Source organism: Ambystoma mexicanum, chromosome 8 (genome assembly GCF_040938575.1).
Source record: "Ambystoma mexicanum isolate Mex_15411 chromosome 8, UKY_AmexF1_1, whole genome shotgun sequence".
In the NCBI taxonomy this organism is placed as follows: Eukaryota; Metazoa; Chordata; class Amphibia; order Caudata; family Ambystomatidae; genus Ambystoma; species Ambystoma mexicanum.
This window is the reverse complement of record NC_090929.1, coordinates 824,954,799-824,981,352: the sequence shown is the minus strand read 5'-3', so window position 1 is coordinate 824,981,352 and position 26,554 is coordinate 824,954,799.

Sequence of the window (26,554 nt, the reverse complement as noted above, 5' to 3'; positions counted from 1 at the left end):
GTAGATCCTTAGCCCATGTAACACACACATATGAATTTAATTAATTCCCCATTTGGCAGAACACTACAGGGTGATTTTTGTAAAAATTCCAAATTAACAAAGCTCACTTCCCAGTGTGCGCTGAAGACTATAGCCTATAATTGAAGTGGGTAATCCTTGTTGTCCAGCTGACCCAGACTTATTTGAGGAAGAGGGATGTCTTTGTTCTTAAATCAGTCCACCCCTTTTATCCAGCTTCCCCAACACAGGCCTTTCAGTAAGGGGGGGTCTGAAATCCAGAATCCCCCAAAACATTCACATGTTTCTGTCTGTCTTTCCAACCTAGATCAAAGCAAGATAGGGTCTGAAAAAGAAAGCAATAAATCACCCTGTGTTTGTTTTAAACCAAAAGTGTGGGCAAAATTATAATTGCCATATGTATTTCCTACCAATCTCAAAATCGTACTGCTGCCCTTTTAAGCCTGCAGGAAAATAAAAATCTCACAAAATTACTAGGTGCATTGTTATTGATCAGGGTAATTATTTTGTGAAGTGAAATTTGCAGAAAGTAAGAATTGTGTCTGTGTTCTTTTTAACTCACGTGTGTGATTTATTTATGCTGAGCGACGTTAATGGTGTTGTGCCACAGATAAAGTAGTGTTTTTGATATTTTCATGCTAATTTCTATTTCTGTTCATTTAAATAAATACCAATATATTTCCGATACACCAGCCTGGTTCTTGGCTCATTGTTAGCTCAGTGGAGAGGGGGCCAAGGGGTATGATATGTGTCGGAGATATGGCTAAAGAAAATAATATGTTAAACAGTTTGTTGTGCCACCACTTGAGTGGGGAGGGAAGGAGCTCCTCGTGTTGAGGGTGTCTTCTCAATAAACAGTTACAGTGATGTAGAGATCTGCATCTCAGATCACCTGTACATTAATTGAATTGTACTGCTTCCTGTTTCAGTATACCTTTGTTGCTGCCTGAGGGACCACCAGGGCCACATGCCGCATTCGAGAGGATTGGGTCCTCCGACGTATTCCATATCTATGACAGGTTATGTCCACAGCTGTGCTGCTTCGGAAAATCTTTGGCATCTACGTCCTGCGTCGATGACATCGATGCGACGTCACCCGATGTGATAAGTAGGACGCACGACGCCCATAGCCTCAGTTCTGTTTTTTCCACGAACGTGTTCACTTTGTGAATCTCGGTACGCCTCGACTCGTTGGAGTTTGCTGTTTTCATTTCTCGGTTCGTTGTGAAGACCTGTTTGTGGCGATGTCTTTCTCCTCTTCAACCCCGCATCCGGGCTTCAAGAACTGCGGGGACTGTGGGTCCAAGATGTCGGTCACGGACTCGCACGACGCCTGCCTCTGGTGCCTCGGGGAGGCCCACGATATGGACGAATGTGTCGACTGCCAGTCGCTCACGGCAAAGCCCTTGCGGGAACGCAAGAAGAAGCTGTCAGTAGGCCGGGTGTCTAAGCCCCGGAAGTCGAGGTCTGTGGGGCTTTCGACGGATGACTCGAGGGGCGACTCTCCACGTCATCGTCGGAAGTCCGGTGGGTCTCCTTCCAGGAGTCGGTCTCGCCACTCCTACGACTCTTCGAGGCATTCCAGAAAGCGCCGGCATAGGTCACCTTCCCTGTCCTCTTCCGAGGACTCCGCCCGTCGGCGGGTCGCTTATCCTTCCATGCAAGCAACACCGGAGGAATGGGCTTCCTTCGGGAAGCAGATGCTAGCGATTCTGGAATCGCAGGGCACCGGTCCGTCCGCGCCTCCGAGTGGGGTAGGTTGGCACCGGTCGAGAGACACCGCTCGTACGCCTTCGGGCTCGAGTGGTCGGCACGGCTCGCGGGGGAGGTCCCGCTCGGACAAGGGTAGCCGTTCTCGCCATGCCCGTGCCAGGTCCCGGACCTCGATGCGCTCGAGACAGTGTGATCCTGTGCAGTCTTCAAAGAAGACGTCGACGCCTGTGGCGCCGAGGTCGTCGACGATTTCTCTCGACGCTCTGCCTCTGAGGGGGTTGTCGTTAGCGCCTAGGTTGTCGAGAGACACGCTCGGAGCTCCGGCTTCTGGCGGCGCTGCAGCTGACGTCGACGCCGATTCGCTCGATGTCGACGCCTTTTCTGTCGACGCCGGCGCCGACTCGTTCGGCACCCTCGACGCCTTTCGAGGCAGTGGTGTCGGAGGGGCCCCGTGGCACGGGGTTTGCCCCTAGAAAGGCTATGGCTAAGGTCCGGCACTGCTTTGGTCCACAGAGGTCTTCCTCTCCCCGCCTGGAGTACATTTCAGAGGGTGATGAAGGCTCTGATGGTGGCCTGGTTCCGGTGACGGTTCCAGATGAGCTTATCTCGGGCCATAGCCAGTTTGATGACCTGAGGCAGTCACTGCATGATACCAGTGGACTGGACACCTCTCCGGAGGTGGAGTTTTGTCAGCCGGAGCCTGGCACTCATGCCGATTCTTCATATCGGCGCCTTATGTCTCGGGTTACCGAGTGCTTGGGTTGGCCAGCTCCCCCAGGGGAGTTCGTTCAGGATGATCTCACGGACATCCTTGATCTCGGTCCACCCCATCTCGGTCCGTCCGCCTTTTCATATGGCTCTGCAGAGAAGGGTGGCGGCGGCTTGGACTGCTCCGGAGAGTCTCCCGGCAGTGGGCAAGTCTTTGTCGTGAAAATACCGTCCAGCCAGTAGCGACCCCTGCTACTTGTCTAGGCACCCCACACCGTAGAGTTTGGTGGTGCAGGCGGCTACGGCCCCGGCAAAGCAGGCGTCGTATCCTACCATCCCTCCGGATAGGGACGACAAGCGTTTTGACGGCTGGGCGAAGAAAGTGTTTTCTTCGGGGGGTATGGCGCTTCAGGCGGCCAACTCCATATGTGCCTTGTCTCGTTTCACACACACTCTGTGGAACTGTGTTGCATTAGCGGCTGATCATATTCCCGAAGGGGACAAACGGGATGGTTTCCTTGCTATGGTTCAGGATGGCAAGGATGCCATGTGTGAGACCATTCAGTCGGGTTTGGACTTGGCGGATTGTGTCAGCTGGTCCATGGCGGCGAGCACTGTAATGCGCAGGTTTGCGTGATTGCGGAAGTCTGGGTTCGCTCCTGATGTGCAGTCCCGGCTCCTCAACATGCTCTTTGACGGTGAACACCTTTTTGGCAGCAAGGCTGACGAGAGCCTTGAGAGGTTGCAGACCTCCAAAGCTGCAGCGAAGTCGTTGGGCGCTGCAGTTTGCCAACCTCTGCCTTTTCGTCCTAGGGGACAGCAATGGAGGGGAGGTTCCTTTCGCTATTACTTGTCCTTCAGTAAAGCGTGGGGAGCTAGCAGTCAAAGAGGCCATCGTAAGAGTGCCAGAGGTGGAAACAAAGGTACTCAAGGTGCCAAGGCCGCTCGAGCAGTTGCCTGTTTGCCCTCAGGCAACGCCGCAGCCGCTACCACTCAGTCATGAAGCCAGGTCCCATGGTTCGCCGGTTGGGGGAAGGCTGGCGCAGCATCTTGTAGTGTGGCAAGCCATTACTTCGGATGTGTGGGTTCTGGAGATCATAACCCACGGTTACTGTCTTCCTCCAGGGAGCCTCTCTTTGAAGTGTCCGGATCCGCTCCTTGCGCAGGAAATTCAAGCCCTGCTGGAGAAAGGCGCTATAGAACTGGTGCCTGTAGCGGAGAGGAACAAGGGATGGTATTCCCCTTATTTTTTGATTTCGAAGAAAGACGGGGGATTGAGACCCATCATGGACTTGCGCGGTTTGAACAAACTCCTCAGGAAGGACAAGTTCAAGATGGTGACTCTTTCTCAAGTCCTCCAGGCCCTTCAACTTCAGGACTGGTTGGTGTCTGTCAACCTCAAGGATGCTTACTTCCATGTGCCGATCCATCCCAAGCACAAGAAGTACCTGTGGTTCACGGTTGGCGACTCGCACTTTCAGTTTCGGGTCCTGCCGTTCGGATTGACCTCCGCCCCGAGGGTTTTCACCAAGCTCATGGTGGTGGTGGCAGGGCATCTCAGGAAAGAGGGGACTCACGTCTACCCCTACCTGGATGATTGGTTGATATGGGGAAGCTCTCCCGAGCAAGTCCTGGATCATCTGTCCGTCACCTGCCACTCCCTTCACAGGCTGGGCTTCTCCCTCAATTTAAAGAAGTCCCATTTGACACCAACGCAGCGGCTCCAGTATATCGGAGCAGTGCTCAACACGTCCCTGGGGCAGTGTTTTCCTCCTCAGGTGAGGGCTCTTCACATTCAGCAGATGGTGCACAAGTTTCAGCTTGCCCAGAATCTCCCAGTGTCCGAATTCTTGAGACTGCTCTGCCTCATGGCATCCTGCATTCTTCTGGTGCCAGAGGCTCATCTGCGGATGAGATCTTTGCAGTGGGCACTCAAGCTCCAGTGGTCTCAGTCCTCCGGCAGGCTGTCGGACCCTGTTCAGGTGCCACACTCGGTAGCCCGGGACCTTCTGTGGTGGGCCGTCGAGGGCAATCTGATGAAGGGGGCCCCATTTTGGCTGCCCTGGCCAGAGGTGACGATCATGACGGACGCATCCCTCATGGGATGGGGAGCTCATGCCAATGAGTTGACAGTCAGCGGTCGTTGGTCTCCGTCAGAGTCCAGACTCCATATCAATCTGTTGGAGCTGAGGGCCGTCAGGCTAGCCCTGAAGGCTTTTCTGCCGACTGTGCGCGGAAAGAGTGTCGTGATTCTAACGGACAGCACGGTGGCCATGCACTACCTCAAAAAAAAAGGGGGCGCAGGGTCACTTCCGCTGTGCAGGGAAGCGATGCAGCTCGAATTCTGGGCCATCCAGCAGGAAGTTTCGATCTCGGCTGTTCATCTGCCGGAGACGACAACGAGACAGCGGACGCTCTGAGCAGGCAGAGCTCGATCTCTCACGAGTGGGAGCTGTCTCAGGAGATTCTCCTAGAGATCTTCGCCCTTTGGGGGACCCCTTAAGTGGATCTCTTCACCTCCAGGGTCAACCGGAAGTGCGAGAGGTTTTGCTCGTGGGAATTTCCTCCAAAAGGAGCCTTAGGAGATGCGTTTGTGGTGGAATGGTCATTCCCACTGCTGTACGTGTTTCCTCCAGTCCCCGTCTTCCCGCAAGTGCTGCGGAGGTTACGGAGGTTTGGTTCCCGGATGATCCTCATTGCTCCGACGTGGGCCCGGAGGACGTGGTACCCGGACCTTCTAGACTTGTCCATCTGCCCTCCACGTCGTCTTCCCTACCAAGACGATCTGCTCTCACGGGAGGGGGGTCAGGTTCTCCATCCAGAGGTCAGATCCCTCAATCTTCATGCTTGGCTTCTGAAAGGTTGAGGTATAAGGATTGGGACCTCCCTGAAGACGTGATGGAGATGTTGCTTTCGGCCAGGCGGCCGGCAACAAAGTCTCTGTACCGTTGCCATTGGAGAAAGTTCTGCGACTGGTGCAGAGTTCAGAATGTGGATCCTTTTGAATGTGACATTCCCATGGTTCTGTCTTTTTTGCTTTCTTTAGCCCACAGGGGCTTGCAAGTGGGGACCATTAAAGGTTACCTGGCGGCGCTGTCCATATTTAAGCGCTCGTCTGAAAAGTGTTCCTATTTTAGGATACCTTTAATTTCGCAGTTTTTGAAAGGGCTCACTATTGTGTTCCCTCCATCACCTTTTTTGGTGCCAGGTTGGGATTTGATCCTTGTTCTTAAGTTTCTTATGGGTGCTCCGTTTGAGCCTTTACATTCTTGCCCTTTGAGGCTGAAAACTGTGTTTTTGGTTGCGGTTACTTCCGCTCGCAGAGTGAGTGAGTTACAGGCACTTTCAGTTAAGCCACCCTTCACTGTGTTTCATAAGGACCGGGTTGTCCTTAGAGTTCGTCCTTCTTTTCTTCCGAAGGTGGTTTCGGAATTTCATTTGAGCCAGAAGGTTGTTCTTCCGGCGTTCTATCTTCCTCCACATCCTGGTAAGGAAGAGGAGAGACTCCATAGGCTTGATCCTCGGAGAGCATTGAGCTTTTATATTTTGCGCATGTCCCGGGTCAGAGTGGACGATCAACTTTTCATTGGTTACGCTGGAAAGCGTTTGGGACAAGCTGTGACGAAACAAACTTTGTCTCGTTGGATTATTTTAGCTATCTCCGAGTGTTACCGCTTGGCGGGTAAGGACCCTCCGGCTAGCTTGCGGGCCTATTCTACCAGAGGAGTGGCTGCGTCTACTGCCCTGCAGAGGGGAGTTCCTATTTGTCACATCTGTGATGCAGCCACCTGGGCTTCAGTACCCACTTTTGTACGTCACTATTCCCTTGATTCCATCAGCGGGCAAGATCTGGCCTTTGGCAAGGCAGTTCTCTATTCCGCAATTTAATTGGGCATGTTAAATTTGTATTCTAAATTCTTTCCCACCTCCTTGCTTGGTACTGCTTTGGGAGTCTGTCATAGATATGGAATACGTAGGAGGACCCAATCCCCTCAAAGAACAAGTTACTTTCTTACCTGGTAACGTTCTTTCGATGGGATGGTCCGACGACGTATTCCATATCGCTCCCTCCCTGCCTTCCCCACTGCAGAATTTCTTTTGCGATTGCAGCTTGCATTCCGCAAGGCCTTGTGTGTCTGACTGGCAGAAAACTGGTGGCACACGTTCTGGGAAAAAACTATAACTGAGGCTATGGGCGTAATGCGTCCTACTTATCACATCGGGTGACGTCGGCCGTCGGAGGAGGTCCTCGGGGACGGCACATCGACGTCATCGACGCAGGACGCAGACGCCAAAGATTTTCCGAAGCAGCACAGCTGTGGACATTACCTGTCATAGATATGGAATACGTCGTCGGACCATCCCATCGAAAGAACGTTACCAGGTAAGAAAGTAACTTGTTCTTCTAGGGCTGATATCACATTGGACAGTTGCGCAGCCATGAAAAATCGTGATTGTGTTGGTGTGAACACAGAGAGATGTTATGGGGTGCGTGCCTCAATAGTTCGTCCAGCACCTCCATAAGCATCATTTGTCATGTCATCTTTGATAGTGTTAGTCTTAGCAGTGCACAGTGGTGGCGAGAGTTATGGTTGCTTAGCTGACATAAAAGAAAGGGGCTAAAGATGTGATGGCGTCAGTGATGGCATCAATGACATGTGTGGTGGCATCTTTTATGTTCGGGGTGGTAGTGGTAGCAGTAGAGAGTGCTGATGGGAAAAATGGGTGATTAGCCTACCGTAACTCCCGAATTTCAGGGTTTTTTAGATTTTACTTGTAATCATAACGTCCTTTTTACAAAGTTTTTGTACAGAATGGCATAGGTTTTTAATAGGGCAACTTAACCATAACGTCCCTTTAACAAAGTTTTTTTTGTAGTGAATTTTGGACCTTTTTAGTAGGGCAATGTAACCATAATGTCCCTTTGAGAAACCCTTTGAGAAACATTTTTTGAATGATTTGCATAGGTTGGCAGTACTGTAAGTGATTCATAACATAAATTGGCCAAAACACACAAGCATACTGTAAAGCAACATGTGACTTCACTGCCCATCTTTCTATGAATTACACAGTAGCATATGCTGTTGCACAGCATGGCCACATGGTGCAGAACTCATACACACTTCACAATAATATGGGTGAGTCGTTGATAGTGCGGAAGGACATTGTATATTGTTGAACGAAGTTGTAACTGAAGCAATTCCTGTTCTCAACTCAACAGGGCAAGTTTGCACCACAATAGAAGCAAGAGTGCATACCGAGGTCTTTGAATCAGTAAACCGCATTGCACCCTAAAAAAGAGGGGGCTCAATGCCATTACTAATACAGATTTTACAGCACTAACCCATCGCACCAAAAAAAAGGATTTTTTATCTTCAACCGGAATGCCTTCCCGTTTGAAGAAAAGAAATCCTTTTCCAAGATGGCCACCATGGAAAGGGAAGGCGGCCGTTGCATAGAAAGTCTTTTGCCACTTTCCATTACAGCTGCCAGAAAGTAAAAAAGGAAAACGTGTGACCGTAGTGGGCGAAGAAGATTTGTATTTGTTCAAAAATGTGTGGTTATCAGTAACACCTTTAACAGAAAGCCAGTGCCTGCAATGCAATGTTTTGTCCCAACCAGTAAATGGCAGTATTTACCTCCCCGACATTGTGGTCAGTAAGCAAACCTACAGCGTACCCTTCAGAGACGAAAGGCGTACCGTTGATTTCTTATGTACATGACGACACTTGTGAAGTATGAAAACACTACCACATGTAAAACACAAAGGTGTTTGTTCATGCGCAATGACCTTTCCATAAATGTGTGGAAAAAACAGGGAATATGTTTGGCAAAAATGTGCGTACAGAAGGCAAAGAAGTTTGCACCACAATAGAAGGAAGAGTGCATACCGAGGTCTTAGAATCAGCAAACCCCATTGCACCCTAAAAAAATGGGGGCTGAATGCCATTACCAATACAGATTGTACGCCACTAACCCATTACACCAAAAAAGGGATTTTTTTTATCTTCAACCGGAACGCCTCCGGCGTTCCCGTTTGAAGAAAACAAATACTTTTCCAAGATGGCCACCATGGAAAGGGAAGGCGGCCGTTGAATCGAAACTCTTTTTCCGCTTTCCATTACAGCTGCCAGAAAGTATAAAAGGAAAACGTGTGACCGTAGTGGGCAAAGAAGATTTGTATTAATTCTAAAATGTGTGGTTATCAGCAAAACCTTTAACAGAAAGCCAGTGCCTGGTGGACATGGCGACTGCAATGCAATGTTTTGTCCCAACCAGTAAATGGCAGTATTTACCTCCCCGACATTGTGGTCAGTGAGCATACCTACAGCGTACCCTTCAGAGATGAAAGGCGTACCGTTGATTCCTTATGTACATAACAACACTTGTGAAGTATGAAAACACTACCACATGTAAAACACAAAGGCGTTTGTTCGTGCGCAATGACCTTTCCATAAATGTGTGGAAAATACAGGGAATACGTTTGGCAAAAATGTGCGTACAGAATGCAAAGAAGTAGTCTTCTAATGTGTGGACAAAATCACAACAAACCCTGTGAAGTGAAGTGCACTAATGGCAGAAATATTGCAAGCAACACCATTACCACTGACCTGTGCACACATTTTTGTGTAAGTGCCACAAGGTGAAATGGGTGAAGAAATGTACAGTAAGAAGGTATAAGGAAGCATTGCTTTTGAAATGTTTCTTTACAGCAAATACTTTACTGCACCTGATCTCATTTTTCCACTTTTAGAAAGATACCAAATATGACAACATAGCGTCTTCATGCAGAACTGTTCTTGGTAATTGGGGCATCTGGGTAACAGAAAGTACCCTAACGGCACGAAAGCATAATACATGGCCCTGCACCTTATGTTGCCAAAGCAAGTGGTATGCAATAGCGTTCTGTATAACATACCTTGGCAGCGTAAACAAATGATTCCATAAAGACTTACGTACCGTGATACCGCACCTATTAAAGAACATACTACAACCTGCAACGTAGCATGGCAGATTGTGAAGGGAAACATGAAATGGGTAAAAAACACACTAACATGTAAAAAGTAGTAAGGTACTTTTATTTCGCAATGCACAGCGCTAAATCATCACCCTTTTCTCAGTTGCAAAGAAAGTGGAAGTTTGTGTCTGTGATGCACAATGAAAATGTTAATTTTGACGGTCACGTTGATGTTTTCCCACACAGTCACCATGCGTTGGCGCCACAGTTTTTATCACACACACACAGTATTCGGTGGCGACACAGTAGTCGGTTTCCTCTCACATTCATTGACAAGACGGCGTCAATCGCTGTGATGTAGTCCATCAGAAAGTATGGTATGTTACTTATAATGTTAGTGGCAATGGTGACGTAGTTGTTTAACCACACTGAAATTATGCATTGTTGACACAGTAGGCGTATTCCTGTCACAGTGATTTACAAGGCGACGTGAATGGCTGCGAACTATGACACCATAAAGGATGGTATGTTGCTTATTACTGCTACACCTGTGTACGGACATAGAGGTCCGATGCGGTCATCCCATTCAATGATGATGCACATACAACCGGTGACGAATAGCTGCACTTGACGATTAAAAAAACCATCACTCGGACGCTGCAATCCATGACATTCGCAATACGGAAGGAAGTAGCTGAGGGGAAAATGACAAAAAAAATCTATCAATACGAAGCCTTTGCGGAAATGTAAGGTATAACACATAACATTTCTATAAACAATTAATGTTAAATGCGGAAATGTACTAAATCCCTACAAACGGCGACAATGTACAATCTGCATAATAGGTAAAAAAAAATATCAATGCCACATACATTTCGTAGGTAATAGTGGAAATTGTAGTGACATCGTACAGACGGCGGTAATGTGCAATCTGAAATTGCAACAGCACACAAACTTCCAAATGCATAACCAGCAATAATTTTGTTTTTTTTCAGATTAAGTAAATAATGGCAGTTTGGTGTACAGGCCTGAAAAATAAGCTTACATGATATGCAATGCCTCCATTTCGGCCTCCGCAGTCACACAGTAGTTGTTTGGAAGAAGACGTCCTCGGGAACTGATATTTCATGTGCTTCACCAACCTTTTTGAAGCATAACTTATCAAAGGGAATGTTTTACAAACTGTGACTCCCTACATTCTTTCTGTCTCCGTTCCCTCTACGTCAAGGTCGAAAAACAATTGACCCTTATGAGGTTTGGTACATGTGCGACCATACTGAGCGCCTACTGAAAAATGAAATAAAATGAACTGACCTTCACTCCGAACGCAAATACATTCTCATTTTGCAACAACATATCAGCAGTCAATCATGAGAACCGTTACTCCCGACCACGTGCAGACACGCTCTGTTTACGAAACCGTGCAGGTGGCTGCCTCAGATTCCAAAATATAGGACGCCAGTCTAACCACAGTACTTTTGGTGGTGGCTTCTTACATAGATGCAGTAAGGACTTGTCGTACATTGGCTACCAAGTTTCACTGCACGGTACGATAATGGTAACAAGAATAAAGCACTGTTTCACTTTCTACTGCCACATATAAGTAATGCTTACCTTTTCGACACAGTGTTCCATAAGGGTTTGTTTGCGGGTATTTCGGCGTACAACACAAAAACTAAATGACCATGGCGGCCGTATCAAAAGAATGCTACGCAGTTGACGCTGTGGCAGAACCAATCGGTGAAAGAGCAAACATCTTGCCGTACAGCATGCCATAGATTAGCCAACAGAAATATGCTCCACTGAGCGAACAGGACATAGATATCACTAATTCTTAGAGTGCTACTTTTTGATCGTTTTAAAGGAAACTACAGTAGGATTTCTCACAAAATTTACAAAAGCACACCTTGGGGAAGAAGCCTCTGCCCCTGCTGCAAAAATTATGACAATCTGTCCAATGGTTTGGTCTGTAGCTGTGCGCAAAGTTTTTGCCCCATTCACTCTATGAGAAAAACAGACGTTTTGGGACCCCCCTTTAACTTTGGCCCCCCTGGACGAATCCTTACCAAACTTTGGAAAAAAAATTCTAAATGGCCCATATACTTTTTCTGCACACTTTGGTAAGGATTCGTCCAGGGGGACCCGAGTTATAAGCCGCCCAAAAAGTGTTCTTCCTATGGAAACAGCAACTTAACCATAACTACTGTGGCCATGTAATAAGGGTTGGGTTGTGATTGGGTCTCTACAGTCAGGTGGACAACTTTTGCCCACCCCTAGTGCAAGTCATCTTCAACAGTATTAGGTACACGGTATATGATTGGCTCTAAAACTATAAGGCTCTTCGTTATATGGCCTTCTACACTTGGTTGCCACGCTCATGCCCCTCTGGAACATTCGGCTCACTAGCAGCATGTAACCTGGTACCCTAGGTGTCAGCGGGTCGACTTGACCACATCTCCCCACCCAATTAGCCTGACATTCATCATCACTCATGCCTTCCGTCATGCAGATTGTCTTTGTACTTGGCCTTGCAAAGTATCCTTGCTCCTGAGAATACACGGGAGTGTGAGCATGTTTGTATCTTATGTCTGATGCTGCATGCCCAGTTTCTATTTCCATCTAACCCATGTGACAGGAGACTGCGCTTTCTCTCCCTTTCTCGCATTTAATAGTATTAAATGAATAAAACTTGGCCTTCATGGTCTCTTCCTTGCACCTTAATAAGGGATGGTTCTGCTTCTCGCGTTTACTGTTCCTAAAGGATAGATAACCAGTTCTTGGCTGCTCCAGCCTTTGACACCAGGCCAGACAGCCTTCTCGATCTTTCCTCAATCTTCAGCTGCTTTCTTACTGCAACATACTCATAGCTAATAATCCTTCTTTCTCTGTGGGTTTGAGCTTACTAAAATTGTGGCATCGAATGTTCAGTTTGTATATAATGGCGCCACCGCCTGCAGTCTATTCACTACATATAGCTAGCCTTTAAGATTACTTAGTCAACTTGTGTCGCTGCAGTACAGTTAAAGAACGGCTTGCATTTTCTGCAGTGTTCTTCACACCTGCAATCTTCATCCCACTTATGAAAGTTTACTTGATTCTTTATTTCGTCATCAGATTCTATATGGACTATGCATCCTCTCCTCCAGGCACTCTTCTCAGTGCGTCACGCTTGCTTCTTGTGACATCACTAATCTTCTCTTTCATTCATCTTCATATCCCTTCGGGAATTTCTTCCAGGAGATTCAGTTCTGTGGTGGTACATCAGATAGGCTTTTCTCAATGGATACCTTTTCTCAAAGACTCTTCGTGGAATAGGTACCATGATTGGTGTTGTGCATGACACAATGTCTGGCTTCCAACATATAGGCAGGATGGGGGTGGGACTTCCTGCAGAGGCATTAGGCTGCTTCTCTACACAATGCATGATGATCTTCCAGCTGAATCCCTTCCGAAACTGCAAAGAAGTCAAAATCATGCCGCCCATCTAAAATAGTGGTCTGCAACTTCTGGCTTTGCATGTTTTACACTACAACTACCATCAGCCCTAGCAATCATATTCATTTATAAAGGATCATGAGCTGTAGTCCAAAGCACAAGGAGAGCTGAAGATTGCAGACGCCAATATTTGGCCACAATATTATTGCACCTCTTCTTCCATGAAGTTGCTTCACTGGCTCTCAGTGGCACAAGGCATCACCTTCAGGGCTCTTGGCCTTGCACATAAAGCCCCAGGGTATCTCAGCAATGTCCTGCCTCCTTTGAGGAAGCAGTAATGCTTCATGCACTCTCTCCCCGGCATCAGCAGCACTTTAGAACATCCAGATGTGGGGAAAGATTGGAGCAGATACTGCACTCTCCTTGTCACGCCCACTTCCCCGGCTCCATCTCCCATTGCAGAGGGCACGAACGTCTCTATGGTCCCTGTTCCTCTGACTTGCTCTCTTAGGCACTGTAGTTAAAGAAGCAATTAGGGCAGTCGAAACCCGATCAAGAGTATGCTTGCATTCAGCCACTGAGAGAGCATGGATGGTGTGTCTTTCTCCCTTTGTTTTGAGATGCAGTCATGGTGGCACGTGCACATTCATACATGCAAACCAAACGCACGCACGCACGCACGCAGATTCACGGGGGCACTCTGCCACTGTTTTTGTAGTGACCTATGTCACCTTACTGTAATATGTCCCCGCACATCTCTGTATGCCATGTACAGCATGTGTTACATTTCTACTGCACAAGCAAATAGACAAAACTGAAAAGGACGATTTTTTAAAAGTGAGTAGTTAAGTTTGTTCTTCATCTTGGTGAAGTGTTCTTTTTTATTAAGGGAAATTATCGTTTCTGAATGGGAACTTACTGGAGCACGTTTTTCCTATCTGGCCTACTATTAGGTAACATTAACCTATCAGACAGACAGCTTAATCGTGCTTACTCATTTTTAGGTTTAACACATCCACTCGAAATGCACAATTTGGAGCGGTGGAAGTTTCCTATAAAAATAATGACCTACAAGTTGGGTAAGTTTTTCTTACTATGCCTAAAGTTTCCTCAACAGAACATAACATTGCATCGTATTGTTAAAACAGCGGGGAGTCTGCGCCATGTTTCCTTGATCCCTATTAAAAACTACCGCGCATCGCATCCATCTGGACACGGAAGGCTGGTCTGTAACGCACGCGCCTTTGTTGTCAGGTAGCCCGGAAAATTCTACTTATCAGTGAGTAGCCTAGTTGTCAGGCCGCACACACCTGTTTCATTAATCTCCCACTGTGCTCAGAAAGTGAGACTTCCTCAGCCAAGCTGTTTTTTGTTGACAGAGGGGAAAGCAAAGATAGCCGACACAGGCGGGTGGAGAGAAACGGGGAGGTGTGTCTCTGCGTCTGCCACCTCTCGCCAGCTGAGTCACATACTATGCAGGTGTTTATCACCCCACATGTTGAGGGGTTGCATTCCTCAGGGAGTAAAGCTAATAAGAAGCTTAGATACCTGATTTCTGTAGTCGCGAATAATTTCGTTGGTCTATGCATGATTCCAGAGAATTCTTTCTTCAACCGAGGCATATTTCTATAACAATGTGACTGTCATACCATCTACGTTTTGTTTTCAGAATTCGATATTGTGACTTGATTTACCCGCATTTGTAAACCGCTCACACAGTGGCAGTTTTAAGGCAAAGGGCCCGTGGGCAGCATCTGACACAGGGCCCTAGGTGGGCGGGTCAAGGAGGTGGAGCTTAGGGTGGGCGTAGTTAATTCTGGTCACATGTGCACAATGGCGAACTTTATGGACAAAAGCTGTTTTTTATAAAGCTGTCTTTATTACATTTACTTGTGTCTAGAGGTCTCACTAACTGGAAACAGCTGGGCCTCCTCAGCAGGCTTTGCTATCAATGGTAATATTGGAGGATCAAGCCTGAAACTAATGTTAGAAATGAACATGTTTCAAGGCTAAGGGCGAAAGAGAATTACGCTTCTGAATACCACACAATTTCCTATAAAAATTGCTCTACGAAAACTAGTTGGATCCAATGTTTCTAATTACAACTGTGGAAATGTTTCACAAAAGTACAACACCTTGTCGAAATATGTCTTTAATAAGTACACATTTTGCAGTGCAATAAATTGAGTATTGTGCAAAAAATAAAAAACAGTTCCTTTATAGACATTTGTGTGCAATAAGTGAAGTAAAAACACAATTGCCAGCGATACATCATAAAATAATGCATAAAATAATGCAATGAGAAGATGTCTATGATAAAGTGTCCATTCATATATTGCACACCACAAAATTCTCTTGGTTTACACAGGAACCTGGCATCCAGGATGGGGAAAGCAAATGTAGAATCACATTATTTTGCTTGACCCGTTTCTATATGGATATATTTTGTCAGTAGAATTTATTATGTGATTTGTGCACTTTTCAAGGCATTGCTAGACAATTATTTACCCTTTTGATTACCAAGCCTTAAAAATACTGATATAAAGTATGTCTGGGAAGATATGTGGTCAAGTTCTTACATCTCCACCTAGAAGAGAATCCTGGTTTTGCTACTTAAAGTATGTCCCGGGAGGATAGCTCAGTGGCAACGTTTTCGACTTGGAAGCAAGACGACACGAAACAACACATGTCCGATCCCCGGGTCTGCGCTTAGAATCCTCTGGGTATTTAAGCGCGTTATAAATACGCAACTAAGACCAAAAAAAAACCCAATTACGTAACAAAAAAAACATACAATTCCTGTAAAAGCGCCTCGATGCCTGTGGGCTGTGTGAGCACTTTAAAAATGCAAATAAATAAAAAATAAATAAAGTGTTTAATCCTGGGCAAATCATGCAATCTCATCGTGCCTTATCTACCAACATTGGGAGCCCATAAAAGCAATTCAGTTTTCAACTTTTGTTATGAACTCTCAAGAGTCACTAAAATGGAGTTAATGATAATTATTGGTTACATAAATAGCGCTTCAGCAAACCACTATACATAGAAAATATTCACATACAATAATCACTCAACTAAAGTTGGCACTGATTTATCGACCTTGGAAAGATGAAAGGCCGAATTGGCCTTGCCAGTATTAGAATCTTCGACCTGCAGATATCTCTCTCTCTCTCTCTCTCTCTCTCTCTCTCTCTCTCTCACACACACACACGTGTTCAACCCACTGAGCTACCTTGTTACATGATAATATACTGTCCATTCATATAGCACACAACATAAACTTCGCTTGGCATGTAAGTGAAAACCTTGATTCCGGATGAGCAAAATGAACATCTCACATTATTCTTGCTTGACCCATTTCCATAATGTATATACATTGGGAGCCCATAAAAGCAATTCAGTTGGCAACTTTTCTGTTTGACCACCCCAGGTGCCACCCCATTATCCTAAACTATGATAATTATGTGGGTGCGCTTGTACTTCATGTCTCCCCTGCATAAGTCAGTGCCACACTTTGGGACACCTCAGCCAAAAAAGCCTGGACAGCCACTGCAAAGCACACTTTAAGCATTTTTGCAGCGCATTTGTTTTTTGGGGGACCCAATTGGGAGGAAAGTCAGCTGTCAAGACTGCCAACAAGTGGTCTGTGGACCAAGTGAAGCGACACTTCTGTTTTTGGCCCTCGAGGTGCCTCAATGATCCTACTGGCCCCCACTCTTTTACCATTATATCACCGCCTGCGGCCTGATAGCCATTGCTGTGGGTTTTAAGTAAATGATGTAGCGCCATGCAGCGTCAACTTGTTACTATTCTCCCCCAATCAAGCTGTTTTGTTACCAGATTGCGTGTGCAAATCCTGAAGAACAGTTTCAAAACAGCTAGAATGTTTCCCAACACAAAAGCAAGAGCCCCACTGTAAAATGTGTTAAAATGATCTCAAACAAAAAAAATAGAAGCTGTTCCATGCTATTTAAATACCAAAGGGGTGGGGTGGATTTCCTTACCATTTCTTTACAGGTATGTGTCACAGGTGGGATCCGAACATGGCCCACGGGCCTCTCATGACATAATGAATACACTTAACCACTACACCTATGTGGTTCTATTAACACAGTGAATGCTGTGGCAAAAAGGGTCCTTTGTGTTCCTTCCTCACTGACATTTATTTTATGGGAATGGATACCACTGGCTGAAGTCACAGCAGAAAGGGCCTTGTGGCCTGTGTCTCAGAGAGAGACTCGGAAGGAAAGGGGCGGGGCAGGGCACAGGGACCCGCTCGCCATTTGTCCGCCTGGCTACCATTAAATCTGCCTCTGCACTTAAATGAATAAGAGTTCACTATGATGGTGGCGTGTTTTCTGCCTTCCAAATGCAGAGAACGATGTATGGTTACCTCCTCATGCGTTCCACTTAAACAATTACATGTTCTATGAGCCACAACCTTGCTTCTAAATGGTCATTCATGGGCGTATGTAGTCATTCTTAAGCATGGGCATTTTGAAAACAAGCATTGGCAATGCCAACAATTTTGGTTTTTGTGTATTCAATGGAAAGGAATTTGCCAGGCAATGCTATAGTGGTATTAACTCCCCATTGATGGTAGCAGCTGAAAAATAGTGCAAGTACTTCGGCATATAATAGCAGTGCCTGGCAAAGGCCTAATTCTTATACACAAGCCACAACTGTTGGCTTTGCCAAGCACTTCTTTTTAACAGGACTTCAGTAAAGGATGCGCCTAGTGCTTATTAATCGTATGGCTGAGGACAGACCTAGTCAAGACATTTTTATTACACAAGTAGTGGGCTTACAGCTCCAATAAAGACATTAACTAAAGAAGACTGCTTTGAAAAAACACAGGCAGGCACTTCACGTACAACTTTTAATGGTAAGGCTTGATAACGTTAGCTCAAAGAGATCCCAGGAGCGTGTGTTTTGGGAAGTGGAGGGGCAGGAAGTGGGTGAAAATAGCCGTAGGGGTTAGCATGGCCATAACCAGTCAATGGATGGGTAAATAAGCAGCTTTGTGTTCAGCCTCATATCCCATTTCTCCCTAGCTGGACTCTAATACAACAGTTTCTGCATATACAGTGGCACTTTAGCACCACCTAATAGCCAAAACTAACCAGGAACAACACAGAGGCATTTTAAAATTCTAATCTTCATTGACTAAAATGGGATCTCCATACAAAACCTGCCTTTGCACTGAGGCTAATATGCAATGCCACCATTTGCACATGCATAAAATTGCTTTGCACTGCCGCAAATGTAAAGTAACGAGGCCAAGGTGGAAACGGTAGCGCAAAGGGATGTTTAGCGATTATATCACTTGATATTGCGCTCCATTCGACACTACTTATTGTCTTCAGCAAGTTACTTCATGTTTCTTTGTTACAATAATTAATGGCATGCGTACATACAATGTAAATAAGAGTTTTTTTTGTTATTACCAAATCGTATGCTTCTTTGCAACATCTATTACTTGCTTTGGTCTATTAAAATGTACCATCCCTTTCACCCAATTTGCACGTACAGAGATTTAACATTTTACCATAATTCGGTTGCTGCTGGTGAGAGATAGTAGCTACATATTTAAGGTTGAAATCTAAAATCTATAGGAATTATCCATCAAGTTTGGTATAATTAACCTGTCTTTCGGGGATGTGGCTGGAGGCGGGAGGAAGATGGATGCCACATAGAACATCTATTTAGGCACGTCCTTCACGCAGAATAAATCTGAGGTTGATATGCAGGCTCAAGCTGAAAGTCATTCGAAAAGGGGACGCCATTTTGGGGTATGTGAAAAAAGGATGTGGGTGTAGCCTGAAAGGTCTCCTGCTGGTATCCAAACAAAGCATTACTGCGCCCATATTATATGGACTGGAATGTGCTGGAAAGAGGATCCTGAAGGCACACTTTGGAATCTGTAATACTCTGTAATACTCCGACTCAAACTGGGACTTCCTAATAGTTTTCCTATATGCGGCAATAGTTTAGAATTGGGGCTCATGACTCTTAGCACATGAATGAATGTGAGGAGAGGCATCATATTTATTAAAATAAAGAAGTTTATTGATCTCCGAACTTTCAGTTTAATTAACGAAGAAATGAGCAGCACGACTAACACAAAGCTTAAGGAATTTTATAGACTGTACAACTTCCTTTCGCCATATAATAGAATGGAAAACTGACTGGGCCCTGGACTTTGTTTAAAAGCAACAGACTAGGACACATATCAACCTTAGAACTTAGGGGTTGCTTCTCAGATGGTAAAGGGACATTCCTGATGCCTTCCTAGGGCAATCCAGATCTTGTGGCAGATTTAGCCTTGGCGATATGGGGCCCATGAGCTCACCGTTTTAACAGAGATCTTTTTTGATTTCCCTGACAGTGTCACCCATGAGGGTGAGTGTACTCATAAGTGTCTGCTTAATTGAGTGCATACAATCTAGGATGGGGCAAAGCTTTCCATCTAAAACTGCTTCCAAAAGCTAAACATCACTATTCATGAAGGAGATATTCTCCTGTGACACTCGACTTTTGGATACAGAGGTGTTCTCCTTCTCATTCCCCTTCTGAAGTTGCGGGGGCTACACCCACATTTACGCATTGGGAAATATTTCGGTTTTTGAAGCAATATAATGTAATTTTTCAGCAGGAAACCTGAGTGTTAGGAAATCTATTGCTTGATGGCTTTGTGTCACATTCTATTCCAGCCTGCAAGAATAAAAGAGGAGCTAGTTTTGGGGGTCTGAGCTGCTGATGAAGGCACCCCTGGACTATAGAATTAAGGTTATTATAGATACTAACATGAATTATCTACAGTTACAGAGATTACTTCTGAATAAGGGTGATAGCATGGCGATTCTTAATTTCTACAATAGCCCCCATAATTCTGAACAGAACAGACTGCATGCCTTTAAAGATTTTGTGGGATTTGATAAAATAATTTAATGTGGTAGCTGAGCCATGCAGCGATTACCATTCAATTTGTCTAGTGTGACAGTGTAACCCTCAGGCTCCAATCATTATGACCCACTTAGATTCAAGCTAAGCTAATTCGCATTCCAAGAAGAGAATCAAATGTGCCAATATAGATTCCCCAAAACTTCATCAGGAATTGGTCTCTTCTAATTTACCTTTGATCCTGTATATTTTAGATGAAATAACGACCGTAGGCTCCTTTGTTTTAAGGTTCATCGAACTGAATGGGTCACTGGCAAATAGACTTTGGCGCGACTTTGCACAGTAAACACCTCAGATAAGGAGCTAGTTCAATGAGGAATGCAAAGAGCCCAAAAAAGGGCTGCTGAAATCTCAGAGATCACCTGCTAGATCAAGAGGGATATTATTAGAGCACGAGCTGCACACAAGGTGGCTGTAGAGAAAAGAAAACAGTGTAAGAAAATAAGGCCTGGCACCATATGTTAGCTGTGGTTTCTTTGAATGACTCAAAGACATGTTGGGAGTGTGTGGCTTCAGGTCTATCATATAAGATAGTCCAGAAATGTTTTGACACCCATGCAGGTACTAAGGTCTGCGTTGACCAGTTTGCTAATTTATATCAGTTTCCCACTGGTCCCTTCACATTTGTGGACCCTGTTGGTCCCTTGGAAATCTCCTTGAAGGAGGATGAGGTTGTCATTATTCAGCAAGTACGTAATCATGCTCCGGGCCCAGACGCAGTTCCATCAGACCTTTACCATGAATCACTGGATCTGTGAGCCCCATTGCTAACTGCTAGCTCTAATGCTATTCTAGAAACTGAAGAAATTCCGCCATCATGGAATATGGCTATCCTGTGTTCATAAAGGCAGACCTTGAAAGGCCCCCTGCCTATAGACTGATTTCCTTGTTAGACACGTCGTTTAAGATCTTTGGGCATGTCTTTTTGGGCCACCTGGAGGAATGGATTTCCACTAACCCGATACTTTCCGGTATTTGATATGGATTTAGACCAGGTGTGGGCACTTGTGATCAAGCATTGAATCTTTATTTCATAGTGGCACACTCAGTGTTTGGTAGGGGCAAATCTGTTTATCTGGCATTCCTGGACCTAAGCACTGCCTTTAATAAGGTTAACAGAGCTAGGTTTGGATGGTGCTCTGGTCCATGGGTTGCCCCCCGGAGATTCTGAAGGTGTTACAGTTGATTCACAGGGACACCCAGGTGTGTGTGTGCCCATGGGAGCAGGGCCAATGCACAAACCTTTTTAGGTACATTTGGGAGTTTGTCAGAGATGTGCATTGGCTCCTGTGCTCTTCACACTTTACATTAATGGCTTACATAAGGCCCTTGTGGATTCGAACACGGATTACCCCAGGCTGGGAAACAAGGCTTTCCCCCAGTTGGCATATGCCAATGACACAGTGCTCACTGCTCGCACCCCTAATGCATTACAGAATTTTATCAATGTTTACTCTCAGTTTATGAACTGTTTGGACCTAAAAATAAACATATCCAATTCGGTCATAAGAAAAATATTTGTATTTTTATTTTTTATTAAAGCGTTTAGTTTAAAATACAAACTTTTGCTTTTCTTTATCTCTCCCACACATAAGCCAAGAACACCAGTTCCTTTGTGTTCTACTTTAGGTCTAGTCTTTGAACGAGCAATCAATTTTCTAATGTTGGTGTATTAGAATTTCTCATTGTCCTTGTTGTACTCTGTTCTTGGCTGTGGTTGATATTCCTCTTCCTTTATTCCTTTTAGCTTCCTTCTTTTTCTTTCTTATGGGTCCCTTAGTGTATATGTTAGCTTGTTTAGCATTACTTCCAGAAAGATGCCCAGAGCTCTAATGGTTTTCTGGTTTGGTTCCTCATAAAGCGCTTCCCACCATAGATCGGAGTTCAGTCCGCAGCTTGGTGTTAAAATGTTGTGCAGCAGTTTTGTTCTTTCTATTTTTAGTTCCTTGTATGGTTAGTTGGCATAAGGATTCTTCTTCTTGCTCACATAGATGGCATGTGCTGTTGTTTACGATCCCGTATTTTATTACATTTTGTTTGGTTCTTAATACATTTAACCTGAATCACAAGATTAGGTCTCTATGTTTTTGATTTGCTGATTTTTGTAGGTATTTTGGCGTGATCCCTGGGCAGCCCATTAATTTAGTTGACAATGTGTATGTCTTTGAATTGGACCATATGGCTTCTGATTGCGACCAGTCCATGGACATAAGTAGTGTTTTTATCTGTTTTGGGTGATCACGTAGAGTCTCAGGATTTGCATTTAAATCTACTAGGATTTCTATGCATTTTTCTCTCCACAAAGCTATTGAATTGATATTTTATTTCTATCGCGCTCATACACAAGTGTTTGAGAGCGTGACAAGGCAAGGGAGGGGAACAGGTGAGAACAAAACAACGATCTTACTAGCCCCAGTGACATTGAGAACGTGCAAGTTCATGGGGGAGGGGAAAAGTGCAAGGAAGGGGGGACAAGTGGAAAGTGTGGAGCAAAAGGAGAACAGAATAAATAATAATGAATATATAATTAAAGCGACAAGAGTGGTAGTGCAGCCAGCAAGTGGCAACTGCTGAGTTTAAGGCAGCAGACTGGGTAGGTCAGATAAGTCACAGGAAGAAAAAAAGGGGGGGGCTGTAGCTTCTAGTGGCCAGAAGTCTGATTTCCCATTTTCTACCTTAATGATGCTGTATTGTGGCGGACAAGCAGATAGCTCTACTTTCCTGTAAATCGCCAGTGCTTTCCTTATGATGTGGGATAGGAGCGAGTTTATTCCCAGTTCGTGTCAGAGAACATCCATTTGGACTGATGTAGGCAATCTTAATACTCTCTTCCAGAATCTTTCGTCGAGTCTGTCCCATGATTCCCATGGGATTCTCAGGCCTGTTTCACCAGCGTATGTTATTGTGGGGACCACCTTGCTTTGTAAGTCTATGAGTGGTTGCATTGAAAATTTGCCAAATTTTCTCATGAGGATTAGTGCCTGTGTGGTCAGTTGGTTCATTTTGAGTTGTAGATGTTCGACCCAGGGCTTGTCCCCTTCATCACTGCTAATTATAGCTCCTAGATATTTTGTTGCTTTTGTTATTGGGAGTGGTTTGTTTTCAAGGCACCATTTGAATGGGTTCTTTACTTGCACTTGTGGTTTTTTGATTATTAGAATTTCTGATTCTTCCATATTTATTTTTTGTTCATTTTCTTTCACATACTTTTGAAGTGCATCTAATTTTCGCTGGAGACCCACTGGAGACCTGTCTAGAAGAATCAGATTGTCCTCCTTTAGTAGATGCCCTAAGAGTTGCCCACTGATATGCAGCGAGCACGATCTTGCTAGTTCAAGTCTGTCTTTAATGTCTGATAACAAGGGGGTTCCTGGGAGACTCTCTGCCAGACATGAGTCCTGGTTACAAGAGCCTTACCCCAGAGTCTTTAGCTCACTATCTTTCACAGAGAAGAAATATCCCAAACATATCAGTCTTTGTCCTGCCCTGGGGCAGTCCAGCACCGAAATGCTAGGCAATTCTCCTCTGAACAAGAGTACCAACAGCAACCCCAGACACGTGTTTTGGTCTGGTTGAACCTCATCAGTAGGGTGTAGCTGTGCCTCTCTAAGAATAGTGAGCAAGGGGTCCACGTCTGGATTCCCCTAGTAACTTAGGGTGAAACCCAAAGTTACTTGAAATATGCAGATAACAAGGGGGGTCCTGGGAGACTCTCTGCCAGACATGAGTCCTGGTTACAAGAGCCTTACCCCAGAGTCTTTAACTCACTATCTTTCACAGAGAAGAAATATCCCAAACATATCAGTCTTTGTCCTGCCCTGGGGCAGTCCAGCACCGAAATGCTAGGCAATTCTCCTCTGAACAAGAGTACCAACAGCAACCCCAGACACGTGTTTCGGTCTGGTTGAACCTCATCAGTAGGGTGTAGCTGTGCCTCTCTAAGAATAGTGAGCAAGGGGTCCACGTTTGGATTCCCCTAGTAACTTAGGGTGAATCCATGAAACCGGCTTGCCTTTTGTCAAAGTTTTCGCTTGCCTTTATCCATTCTTTTAGTCGTGTTAATAAGATGCCAGCATACAATATTCCTAGGACATCCAATAGGGAGATGGGACAATAGTTTTCTGGTGTTGCTCTATCTCCCCTCTTGAAGATCGGTATCACTACCGCTTCCTTCCATGAGTCGGGAGTTTGGCCACAGCGGTTGATTCTTGTGAAAAGTTTGTAACTGAGGTCTGTCCATAATTCTGGTACTTGCTTTAGTACTGTATTGGTAAGGCCATCTGACCCAGGGGCTCGTGATGTACTTGACTTGTTGATTAGCGTCTTGATTTTGTTTTTATTGAACTCTATGACCCATGGTTTGTTGGTTAAAGTCTCATGTGTTAAAAAAAAGAATTAAAAATAAAAAAATAAAAAAATTAAGTCTCTGTGGGTCATGTTTTATCGAGCTACTTTGTCCATAGCTCTTTTCAAAGTGCTCTACCCACTAGCTTTCTTATATCCGATTTATCAGCGCTGCTCCATGTGAGCTTATTTTGTTATTTATAAGAGTCCAGAAGAAGTTGGCGTTTTTGTTGGATATTGCTAATAGCATGTGCTCCAAATCTTTTTGGTACTGTTGGGCTCTGTGTGTTTTGGCCCAATTTCGTTATTTTGTCTTTAAATCTTTCCGTTTCTTTAGTCTGATAATTGATGGTTCATTTTTAAGACCCTTAGGTCGCTTTCCAGTGTTTCTTCTTTTTTAAAATCTCTGGATCAGTTTTGTGTAACCTTGTTATTATTGTTTTGTTTTTCCCTGTTTGTGTTTCTTTGAATGCGATTAAGCAATATTCATGTTCAATTCCCATGCCTGATGCCTCGATCAATTTTTTCGTGGCTATTGTCAATGCTGTTATTGTTTTTGGGTTATTCAAAGTCTGTTTTGGCCATTATTTAGATTGATTCTGTGTGGCCAGTACTTCTTCTTGTTATTTGCATGCTCTTGTCGGATCGTTTCAGCACTTTTTAGGATTAGTGGACTGTGGTCGCTCTTTGTGGATGTCAAAATCTTTAGTGAGATTATTCTTTCAAAAGTTGTAGCGTCCACGAAGAAATAGTTCAGAGTCGCACGTATATTGTTAGAAACCCAAGTTGTCGCTCCTTTACGATCACCATTTACGGGTCTGTTTACCATGTGGAGGTCTGTTATTCCTGTCTCATCTAGCTATTTTTTGGTTCTGGTTTGTTTCTGAAGATTGTTGTAATAAGATGCCAGCATACACTTTTCCTAGAACATCCAATAGGGAGATGGGACAATAGTTTTCTGGTCTTGCTCTATCTCCCCTCTTGAAGATCGGTATCACTACCGCTTCCTTCCATAAAGTCGGGAGTTTGGCCACAGCGGTTGATTCTTGTGAAAAGTGTGAAACTGAGGTCTGTCCATAATTCTGGCGCTTGCTTTAGTACTGTATTGGTAAGGCCATCTGGCCCAGGGGCTCGTGATGTACTTGACTTGTTGATTAGCATCTTGATTTCGTTTTTATTGAACTCTATGACCCATGGTTTGTTGGTTAAAGTCTCTTGTGTTAAAAAAAAAGAATTAAACAAAACTTAAAAAAAAAAAATAAGTCTCTGTGGGTCATGTTTTATCGAGCTACTTTGTCCATAGCTCTTTTCAAAGTGCTCCACCCACTGGCTTTCTTAGATCGGATTTATCAGCGCTGCTCCATGTGAGCTTGTTTTGTTATTTATAAGAGTCCAGAAGAAGTTGGCGTTTTTGTTGGATATTGCTAATAGCATGTGCTCCAAATCTTTTTGGTACTGTTGGGCTCTGTGTGTTTTGGCCCAATTTCGATATTTTGTCTTAAAATCTTTCAGTTTCTTTAGTCTGATAATTGATGGTTCATTTCTAAGACCCTTAGGTCGCTTTCCAGTGTTTCTTCTTTTTTAAATCTCTGGATCAGTTTTGTGTAACCTTGTTATTATTGTTTTGTTTTTCCCCGTTTGTGTTTCTTTGAATGCGATTAAGCAAGATTTATGTTCAATTCCCATGTCTGATGCCTCGATCAATTTTTTCGTGGCTATTGTCAATGCTGGTATTGTTTTTGGGTTATTCAAAGTCTGTTTTGGCCATTATTTAGATTGATTCTGTGTGGCCAGTACTTCTTCTTGTTATTTGCATGCTCTTGTCGGATCGTTTCAGCACATTTTAGGATTAGTGGACTGTGGTCGCTCTTTGTGGATGTCAAAATCTTTAGTGAGATTATTCTTTCAAAGGTTGTAGCGTCCACGAAGAAATAGTTCAGAGTCGCACGTATATTGTTAGAAGCCCAAGTTGTCGCTCCTTTACAATCACCATTTACGGGTCTGTTTACCATGTGGAGGTCTGTTATTCCTGTCTCATCTAGCTATTTTTTGGTTCTGGTTTGTTTCTGAAGATTGTTGTAGGATTGCTTTTCATTTTTTAAGATCGTGAAGCAATCTATATTGAGATCTCTGCACACGATGAGCTGCATGTTTTCAAATTCTGCTCTTAGGTCATCAATGTGGTTCATGACTGACCGAGTCCAAAAAGGTTTCTCCATCTTTAGATTTAGCATTCCAATAGAGATTGATGATTGCTCATGTCTCTTCAATTAGAGGCATTTCATTTTTTTGTTTTTATCACTAATTGGATGAGGGGCGAGGAACTAATAACTCTCACCACTTTGCCCGATGTGCTGTTTTTTATGAGCGCTGGTCTCCCAGTTTGTCCTTTATGTGCTTTATTCAAAAAGCAGG